General features: G+C 36.5%; 1 protein-coding gene across 5 annotated transcripts in view; it reads right to left on the reverse strand.

Moving 5' to 3' along the window:
* The window catches only part of LOC110463040, a 43,447-nt gene extending 36,630 nt beyond the window's left edge, over window positions 1–6,817 (reverse strand). For 4 of the 5 annotated variants that reach the window (XR_002464338.1, XR_002464337.1, XM_021517375.1 and 1 more), the window contains exon 1: window positions 6,295–6,780. The gene's annotated coding sequence lies outside the window, so the exon portion shown is untranslated. The other variant, XM_021517378.1, reaches the window with a different exon arrangement.
* Window positions 6,818–9,268: the final 2,451 nt, after the last annotated feature.

Below are 9,268 nucleotides of genomic sequence, written 5' to 3' on the forward strand. Positions count from 1 at the left end.
TTTTTTAATAGAATGTTCCGATTTTAAACACATTCGTGATAACTACTTCCGAGTCCCGGATATGAAAACACTTTTCAGTTCCGTGGATTCGAAGGCATTATTTAACTATTTGAAAGACATCGGTCTATTTTATAGACTCTGATGTCTTTTAACCCAACTTATCATTTTTGACGTTATATATATATCGCATATTCCATATCATCTATTCGTTATCTCTTTTATTATTTTAACCCCCTTTTTTATTTTTTATTATCTAAACATACAATGCGAATGCTTTTGAAATGAACCATTTTATCTGATTTTATCTTCGCTATCCACATGTTTGTTAAAAAAAAAATAAGATAAATAAATAAATCACCATGGCCCTAAATGACCACAGCCGTCGATGGGCCGTTAAACATAAACAAACAAACAAACAAAAAAATACACCATTGTCAATACATAGACATAGTATACACCATTGTCAATACATAGACATAGTATACACCAATGTCAATACATGGACGTACTATACACCATTGTCAATACATGGACATACCATACACCATTGTCAATACATGGACATAGTATAGACCATTGTCAATACATGGACATACTATACACCATTGTCAATACATAGACATACCATACACCATTGTCAATACATGGACATAGTATACACCATTGTCAATAAATGGACATAGTATACACCATTGTCAATACATGGACATACTATACACCATTGTCAATACATGGACATACTATACACCATTGTCAATACATGGACATACTATACACCATTGTCAATACATGGACATACTATACACCATTGTCAATACATGGACATACTATACACCATTGTCAATACATGGACATACTATACACCATTGTCAATACATAGACATACCATACACCATTGTCAATACATGGACATAGTATACATCATTGTCAATACATAGACATACCATACACCATTGTCAATATATAGACATACCATACACCATTGTCAATACATGGTCATGTATCCTACACCATTTTCAATACCTGGACATACTATACACCATTGTCAATACATAGACATACTATACACCATTGTCAATACATTGTCATGTATCCTACACCATTTTCAATACCTGGACATACTATACACCATTGTCAATACATAGACATACTATACACCATTGTCAATACATGGACATACCATACACCATTGTCAATACATGAACATACTATACATCATTGTCAATACATGGACATACTATACACCATTGTCAATACATAGACGTACTATACACCATTGTCAATACATGGACATACCATACACCATTGTCAATACATGAACATACTATACATCATTGTCAATACATGGACATACTATACACCATTGTCAATACATGGACATACTATACACCATTGTCAATACATGGACATACTATACACCATTGTCAATACATGGACATACTATACACCATTGTCAATACATGGACATACTATACACCATTGTCAATACATGGACATACTATACACCATTGTCAATACATGGACATACTATACACCATTGTCAATACATGGACATACTATACACCATTGTCAATACATGGACATACTATACACCATTGTCAATACATGGACATACTATACACCATTGTCAATACATGGACATACTATACACCATTGTCAATACATGGACATACTATACACCATTGTCAATACATGGACATACTATACACCATTGTCAATACATGGACATACTATACACCATTGTCAATACATGGACATACTATACACCATTGTCAATACATGGACATACTATACACCATTGTCAATACATGGACATACTATACACTATTGTCAATACATAGACATACCATACACCATTGTCAATACATGAACATACTATACATCATTGTCAATACATAGACATACCATACACCATTGTCAATATATAGACATACCATACACCATTGTCAATACATGGTCATGTATCCTACACCATTTTCAATACCTGGACATACTATACACCATTGTCAATACATGGACATACTATACACCATTGTCAATACATGGACATACTATACACTATTGTCAATACATAGACATACCATACACCATTGTCAATACATGAACATACTATACATCATTGTCAATACATAGACATACCATACACCATTGTCAATATATAGACATACCATACACCATTGTCAATATATGGTCATGTATCCTACACCATTGTCAATACATGGACATACTATACACCATTGTCAATACATGGACATACTATACACTATTGTCAATACATAGACATACCATACACCATTGTCAATACATGAACATACTATACATCATTGTCAATACATAGACATACCATACACCATTGTCAATATATAGACATACCATACACCATTGTCAATATATGGTCATGTATCCTACACCATTTTCAATACCTGGACATACTATACACCATTGTCAATACATGGACATACTATACACTATTGTCAATACATAGACATACCATACACCATTGTCAATACATGAACATACTATACATCATTGTCAATACATAGACATACCATACACCATTGTCAATATATAGACATACCATACACCATTGTCAATATATGGTCATGTATCCTACACCATTTTCAATACCTGGACATACTATACACCATTGTCAATACATGGACATACTATACACTATTGTCAATACATAGACATACCATACACCATTGTCAATACATGAACATACTATACATCATTGTCAATACATAGACATACCATACACCATTGTCAATATATAGACATACCATACACCATTGTCAATATATGGTCATGTATCCTACACCATTTTCAATACCTGGACATACTATACACCATTGTCAATACATGGACATACTATACACTATTGTCAATACATAGACATACCATACACCATTGTCAATACATGAACATACTATACATCATTGTCAATACATAGACATACCATACACCATTGTCAATATATAGACATACCATACACCATTGTCAATACATGGTCATGTATCCTACACCATTTTCAATACCTGGACATACTATACACCATTGTCAATACATAGACATACTATACACCATTGTCAATACATGGACATACCATACACCATTGTCAATACATGAACATACTATACATCATTGTCAATACATGGACATACTATACACTATTGTCAATACATAGACATACTATACACTATTGTCAATACATAGACATACCATACACCATTGTCAACACATAGACATAGTATACACCATTGTCAATACATGGACATACCAATCACCATTGTCAATACATGGAGATACCATACACCATTGTCAATACATGGACGTAATATACACCATTGTCAATACATGGACATACTATACACCATTGTCAATACAGAGACATACCATACACCATTGTCAATACATGGAAATACCAATCGCCATTGTCAATACATGGACATACCATACACCATTGTCAATACATAGACATCGTATACACCATTGTCAATACATTGACATACCATACCCCATTGTCAATACATGGACGTACTATACACCATTGTCAATAGATGGACATACCAATCACCATTGTCAATACATGGACATACCATACACCATTGTCAATAATACACCATTGGCAATACATGAACATACTATACACCATTGTCAATACATAGACCTACTATACACCATTGTCAATACATGGACATACTATACACTATTGTCAATACATAGACATACTATACACCATTGTCAATACATGGACGTAGTATTCACCATTGTCAATACATGGACGTACTATACACCATTGTCAATACATGAACATACTATACATCATTGTCAATACATAGACATACCATACACCATTGTCAACACATAGACATAGTATACACCATTGTCAATACATTGCCATACCATACACCATTGTCAACACATGGACGTACTATACACCATTGTCAATAGATGGACATACCAATCACCATTGTCAATACATGGAGATACCATACACCATTGTCAATACATGGACGTACTATACACCATTGTCAGTACATAGACATACCATACACCATTGTCAACACATAGACATAGTATACACCATTGTCAATACATTGACATTCCATGCACCATTGTCAATACATGGACGTACTATACACCATTGTCAATACATGAACATACTATACATCATTGTTAATACATAGACATACCATACACCATTGTCAACACATAGACATAGTATACACCATTGTCAATACATTGCCATACCATACACCATTGTCAACACATGGACGTACTATACACCATTGTCAATACATGAACATACTATACACCGTTGTCAATACATAGACTTACTATACACCATTGTCAATACAAGGACATACTATACATCATTGTCATTACATGGACATACTATACACCATTGTCAACACATGGACATACCATACACCATTGTCAATACATAGACATAGTATACACCATTGTGAATACATGGACATACCATACACCTTTGTCAATACATGGACGTACTATACACCATTGTCAATACATGGACATACCATGCACCATTGTCAATACATGGTCATACCATACACCATTGTCAATACATGGACGTACTATACACCATTGTCAATACATGGACATACCAATCACCATTGTCAATACATGGACATACCATACACCATTGACAATACATGGTCATACCATCCACCATTGTCAATACATGGCCATACCATACACCATTGTCAACACATGGACGTACTATACACCATTGTATTGACAATGGTGTATGGTAGGTCCATGTATTGACAATGGGGTATAGTATGTCCATGTATTGACAATGAAGTATAGTACGTCCATGTATTGACAAAGGTGTATGGTATGTCCATGTATTGACAGTGTTGCATAGTATGTCCATGTATTGACAATGGTATATGGTATGTCTATGTATTGACAATTGTGTATGGTATGTCCATGTATTCACAATGGTGTATACTATGTCTATGTATTGACAATTGTGTATGGTATGTCCATGTATTGACAGTGTTGCATAGTATGTCCATGTATTCACAATGGTGTATACTATGTCTATGTATTGACAATTGTGTATGGTATGTCCATGTATTCACAATGGTGTATACTATGTCTATGTATTGACAATGGTGTATACTATGGCCATTTATTGACAATGGTGTATACTATGGCCATTTATTGACAATGGTGTATGGTACGTCCATGTATTGACAAAGGTGTATGGTATGTCCATGTATTCACAATGGTGTATACTATGTCCATGTATTGACAATGGTATATGGTATGTCTATGTATTGACAATGGTGTATATTACGTCCATGTATTGACAATATTGTATGGTATGTCCATGCATTGACAATAGTGTATAGTACGTCCATGTATTGACAATATTGTATGGTATGTCCATGCATTGACAATGGTGTATAGTAGGTCCATGTATTGACAATGGTGGATGGTATGTCAATGTATTGACAATGGTGTAAGGTATGTCCATGTATTGACAATGATGTATAGTATGTCCATGTATTGACATACTATACACCATTGTCAATGCATAGATATATCATACACCAATGTCAATACGTGGACATACTATACACCATTGTCAAAACATAGACGTACTATACACCATTGTCAACACATGGACGTACTATACACCATTGTCAAAACATAGACGTACTATACACCATTGTCAACACATGGACGTACTATACACCATTGTATTGACAATGGTGTATGGAATGCCCATGTATTGAGAATGGTGTATGGTATGTCCATGTATTCACAATGGTGTATACTATGTCTATGTATTGACAATTGTGTATGGTATGTCCATGTATTGACATACTATACACCATTGTCAATACATGGACATACTATACACCATTGTCAATGCATGGACATACCATACAACATTGTCAATACATGGACGTACTATGCACCATTGTCAATTCATAGATATATCATACACCAATGTCAATACATGGACATACTATACACCATTGTCAATACATGGACATACCATACACCATTGTCAATACATGGACATAGTATACACCATTGTCAACAATTGTTGTCAAAAGGGACAATGCATGGCTTTTGAAAAAAATAGCAAAATTAGTTTATTATAGACACAGAAATTAAATATAGTTTGCTACTGTCAAATCAAATAGTGTTTAGCGGGAGATGGTGAGCATATTTACAGTGTAATTGTTCACAACACAAACACATACTAACACAGGTGTGTTTATAATGGACAACAGCGCCATCACCTACCGTCAACTCCCACCAATGGACATACAGATACGGCGGTATGTATATCCAAATCCTTCTCCCAAAGAACACTTTATATAAATATATGTGGTATCACGTATTCCTGGCCTATAATTCAATCATTTCAGCTGGTGGCCACCCTGCCTCGATACACTGTTCAGCTCTTGGCCAAGACAAGGCGTCTTTCACACAGTGGCGTACCAAACCGTCCACCGTTTCTTATTGATCTGCTGACTTCATCGAGCAGATCAAACCTGGGCACTATCCTTGTGATTGTATGATGTATCTCCAGGTTTATTCGATCATATCTGTATATACGTAAATACTAGACCAGATGTTACTCAATCGATATCGATACAATAGACTTACAAATTCCTGACCAGAGTTTGCATGTGCAGACATTATAGCACATTATAGCTGTCGAGGATTGAACCATTGACTAACGTGCAAACGACACATTTCATGTACATTACTGACATGTCATATTGAAATGTATATTACCGGTATGAAATATTCACATGTATATTATCCTTTACTTGTCACATACTTATTTCGATGTGTTATATTGCATATCCGCCCAGCACGCGTCATATCCGCCAGGCACGCTCCAAATGCGTTTAATTTCCGGTTTAACACTTTTCAGAAATTCCCACCCAGAACTGGGAGTGTACACACTGTATATCAATCTGTATTTGCTGTTCTGTTCATGGTGTTTTATTTGAGGTAGAATGTTATTAAAGTATGAGAAAAAAATATTCTGCATTACATTTTGTGTTATTGCCTATAATTTTGATGTTAAAGAGCAGTATACGATAAAGAAGTTACAACATGACCTTTTAATACTACATGTATAGTTTGTTACCGCTACTTCTCGGAAAACACAATAATTCATCGTGATGAAGGTTTATGTGTATTACATCCTTTGTTTCTTGTTTGTACTTTAGTACTTTCCGAGCAATAACAAAAACAAACTTAACATTAAACATCAATACAAAATGTAAATGGTGCCTGGTTGACGTATTGTTTTTAAGATGCACCCAAATTTGAAGGAGTCACAAACAGGACTAAAGGGTCACGTTAAACTCGTTTGGTAATGAATCCTTCAGCATTTTTTTTTAGAAATAGCGGTAAAAAAAAATCAAAATTACTGCCCGGCAACTATTTTGTTCTTTGATCTATCTTAAAATAAAGTATGCTCAAACAGTTTCTAAGGGATCACGCATAGTAAGTTTAATCATGATTCTTTCAGGAAATAGCGGCAACGAAAAATGTTTACAAACGGACGCTGGAGTAAATAGGCGCCCTTAGGCGAAGAAAAGTCGTGTTGTATTGTCTATGATAACGGGTTTTGGTACATTTATCATTTATTGTATTTTGTATATTACTACACATGCATTTTTTATGACGCAGTAAACATGAGATTACCAAAATGTCGTTAAGGCAAGAAGGATAACTCGTGTTGTCCTGTTTACAAAAATGTACCCGTTGATATACGACATAAAACTACATTACCAGGAAGTTATGTTATCACGTGTCGAGGTCATGTAATCTTTTAAGTGTTAATCCAATTTTTAGAATGCTGACTTGATATATTCGTAAACATGATATTTCCAAAATGTCGTTAAGGCAAGAAGGATAACTCATGTTGTACTGTTTATTATTACAGTAACCTTCGGTAATCCCTGATAACTACCTGCACATACCTACACTACCAGGAAGTTACGTGATCACGTGTTGAGGTCATGTTATTTTTAATTTTGTTTGTATTTATTTAGTCGGAACATTTTGAAATAATGACTGCATTGTTGCTGTTTATGACAAACCATTGTGAATATTTCACGAGATGAAGGTCGTTTTAACCAATTAACTCTCAGGTAGACATGTGATATTGTTAAACACAACGTTTTTGTTGATCGCATGGCTCCACGTACCTACAGGCAATGTGATTGCTGGGGACTAGACGTACCTACAGGCAATGTGACTGCTGGGGACTAGACGTACCTACAGGCAATGAGACTGCTGAGGACTAGACGTACCTGCAAGCAATGTGACTGCTGGGGACTAGACGTACCTAAAGGCAATGTGACTGCTGGGGACTATACGTACCTAAAGGCAATGTGACTGCTGGGGACTAGACGTACCTACAGGCAATGTGACTGCTGCGGACTAGATGACCTACAGGCAATGTGCCTGCTGGGGACTAGACGAACCTACAGGCAATGTGACTGCTGCGGACTAGACGTACCTAAAGGCAATGTGACTGCTGGGGACTAGACGTACCTACAGGCAATGTAACTGCTGGGGACTAGACGGACCTACAGGCAATGTGACTGCTGAGGACTAGACGTACCTACAGGCAATGTGACTGCTGGGGACTAGACGCGTTGTCTAATTCTTTGCATCATGTACATAACTATCGTGCAATTTGTTGCTTATCATAACTGACAGAAAGCAAGCCCCGTATTATAGTGTTCTCCTCCGGGTTTTACCTCCCCTTGCATAGCTCCCTTTCATAGCTCCCCTTCTATAGCTCCCCTTACTTAGCCACCCTTCCATAGCACCCCTTACATAGCCCCTCCCCTACCATAGCTCCCCTTCCATAGCTCCCTTGCATAGCCCTCTTACATAGCTCCCCTTACATAGCACCCATTGCATATCTCCCCTTACATAGCTCCCCGTGCATAGCTCCCCTTACATAGCCCCCTCCCCTACCATAGCTCCCCTTCCATAGCTCCCTTACATAGCCCCCTTTCATAGCTCACCTTACATAGCTCCCCTTGCATAGCTCCCTTACATAGCCACCCTTACATAGCTCCCTTACATAGCTCCCCTTCCCTAGCTCTGCCCCTTACACTCTCATAGACCCCGTTACGTACGATGTAATACATAAGTGTTGTGTCCCAGATGTGTACCATCATACGAACGATGTAATACATCAGTGTTGTGTCCTAGATGTGAACCATCATATGTTCGGTGT

Source organism: Mizuhopecten yessoensis, unplaced genomic scaffold, assembly GCF_002113885.1.
Source record: "Mizuhopecten yessoensis strain PY_sf001 unplaced genomic scaffold, ASM211388v2 scaffold10859, whole genome shotgun sequence".
Classification (NCBI taxonomy): domain Eukaryota; kingdom Metazoa; phylum Mollusca; class Bivalvia; order Pectinida; family Pectinidae; genus Mizuhopecten; species Mizuhopecten yessoensis.